The following is a 2,899-nucleotide window of genomic DNA, read 5'->3' as shown; positions in this document are numbered from 1 at the left end:
ACATATGCCACTGGGAGTGACAGGATTCAGGTAATGCCTCTTAAGCTGAGTGAAGTACCCTAGACTAGCCCCCTGATCTGGCCCAGCGGTAGGGAAACCCAGGGACCATCTTCAGTGACCTGAGAGAACTTGACCAGCCTTCAACTCAAGACCCCCCCACTCACAGAAATCACCTTATAAGGGTGCAGAGCCATCCAAGCACCAAGAAGTCTACTTGTCCTGCAACCAGAGACTGCTGGGGGATCAGCCAGGTACTGGTGCTGTCGCCCCTCTGTGCCCCCAGCGCTCTCCTGACTGAACTAATTGCATTCCTGGCTGGATTCCTCACCAGCGCTGTAGCCTGACCCCCTCTCTGTCGAGCGCTGGATCATAAACTGCCTAATATACCAAGCTCCTTCCCTGGGCCCTGCCGATCTGCTGGGAGTGCCCCACCTTGTGAGGAAAGCGCTCACCTGAGCTGTCTGAACTGGCCCCAAAACGCTCTGCTGTCGGGCCCCTGAATAGCGCTGCATTGCCTGAGCACCACCTTCACGAGACGCTATTGGTCCCCCACTCACCGCCACAGCCTGGAGCTGTTCGTGCCTCCTGAGGCGCCTGAGGAGACTCCCCCGTTGAGCGCGCCTTCAGCGCCAGCGTTGTGCCCCCTTCAGCGGCCCCCATGTGCCAGGAGAGGGCCGCCGGCACTCTTCACAGGCCTCGCTGGGCCTCACGTGACCTGCCATCCCCGGCACTCCAGTCAAGTTCGCGCCAGCATTGTGACCCCCCCCTCGGCGGCCCTCGGATGCCAGGAGAGGGTCGCCGCTCTTAGTACAGTAGGCCGTGGTAGGCCTGAAGCCATCCACGGCCCGCATCACGTGAGCGGGAGCGCCGCCGCGTCATCAGCCGTGCCCCCACCCAAGCCGCGCAGCCATTGGTTGCCACCGCCGAGCCGTCCTGAGAAGGCCCGGCACCCGGAGGAAGCCGTGACTTGTCGTGGAGGGGGCAGTGAGCAGAAGAACGCCCCTCCGCTTTGCCCCGCATTGTGTTGCCTCGCTCCCGGCGCCGGTGCTCTGTGACAGCTCCCTACACTGCGCCGGGCAGCGTGAAGCCCCCGGTCGGGCTGAAGCCCCTCCCGCCACCTCAAGCCTGCGCAAGGGCCCTGGAGGGCCAAAAACATAAGGTAACCCCCAGGGGAGGAGGGCCGAGAAGGTCCTGTGTCCGCCCCTCCCCCGGGGAAAGCGAGACTGGGCCCAGTTGGCCCCTATGTGCCTTGAGAGTTTCGAGGCTCTAGTTAACAGTTTATGCTTAAGGACTGGCTTGCTGGTTATTGCTAGGTTAGGCCGGTAAACATTTCAAATGAGCCCTGCACTAGGGAGTCGTTGGCCCTCATGACAAGAAGTGCCTTAATGCAATGGATTAATGGATGTAATGTTCACTTCTATTTACTGAAATGCTTTATTGAAAGGCACTATTGAAATGCTCTATTGAGATACTTTATTGAAGTGCCCTATTGGAATGCTTTATTGAAGTTATTTATTGAAACGCTTTATTGAAGGTCTTTACTGAAATGCTTTATTGAAAGGCCCTATTGAAATGCTCTATTGAGATACTTTATTGAAGTGCCCTATTGAAAGGCTTTATTGAAGTTATTTATTGAAACGCTTTAAGTAATGCTGATGAGTTAATTGCCCTAATCTCAAGTGTATATAAAATCCAATGATTTTAATCAAAAGTACTGGTGTGGTCTCCATTATTGTGCCCACTTCTTGTCTCAGTGGATGAATGTGTTATGTAGCTGCTTTACACGTAAGCCCCTGGTTGCCTAACTGCTCGAGCCAAGCTACCCCCCCGGGGAACTGGTGGTCCCAGTTCTTACAGTGTGGCTCCGATTAATGGGGACCATCTCAGGAATGTATATATGAATATTGATTAATGGTGTATATAAATGATTACTGTGTCAAAATTTCACCTTTTTTCACTCAATTCCCTCACAGCACTTCCCCTTCCCGTTTCCTATGTGGGCATAAAATATTTTGATAAAGTATACAATTTGCCTTGGATACATACCGTATAGCCATTGGAAGGTTGATACAAGTGCTTTGTGAATAAAAACATCACACTTTGGGTTTGTTTTTCCTTTCTTTTTCTTCCATCTATACTAAGTTCTTGGATTGTATATAAATTGTTCCTTCAAGTCCGGGACCCATCTGTCTATAATACTTATCCACCCAGGTCCCAGTGACTTTATTTGGGTTCAACCCTGTTCTATGTAGCATACTGAAAGGAGGATGGCAACAAGAATAAAGGGTGCCCCTGCCACGCTCTACATCATACCAAAAAAGGGGCTAATAAGAACACCGCACAACCCATTGGTGCTCTGTGAAAGGCATATGACAACTGCACCCTGGAAAATGTAGTCCAAATTTATAGACAGCTGAAAACATGTATCCCCATCCAATGCTGGTAAATGCCTTTTCAGAGTCCAATGACAGGGCCACTGCTTCCTCGACATGTCCTTGTCGAGACACAGTATATGAGTCAGAATATGGAGATAGGTACAAGACGTCTGTTCCGGGATGAAGCCCAATTGTGTGGAGTAGATGAGTGTGGGAATATCCTGTTCAAGGCTGGCTGGTAGTATGCTGGCAGGATCTTGAGGCCTCAGGTAAGGCATCAGATTCTTATCTATTTTACGAAGCAGCCTTCTGAGGGCCTTTTTGGAGATCGGCCCTAGCCACCTATGTGGTCTGCCTCAGTGTAGGTGGTATATGGTAGATGCTTTTCTCCCCTTTTAGAAATTTGTGTGGAAGCTGTCTTCTCTGGTGCTGAGTTGGAAATAACTTGATCAATCTCCTTCTTAGTAATCTCTCCTGGGAGCAGTGATCAGCAATTCTCCTTAAGGAGTTGATTACCATCCCGT

This window comes from Lissotriton vulgaris, unplaced genomic scaffold, assembly GCF_964263255.1.
Source record: "Lissotriton vulgaris unplaced genomic scaffold, aLisVul1.2 SCAFFOLD_1008, whole genome shotgun sequence".
Classification (NCBI taxonomy): domain Eukaryota; kingdom Metazoa; phylum Chordata; class Amphibia; order Caudata; family Salamandridae; genus Lissotriton; species Lissotriton vulgaris.
Note: the sequence above shows the minus strand (reverse complement) of the source record.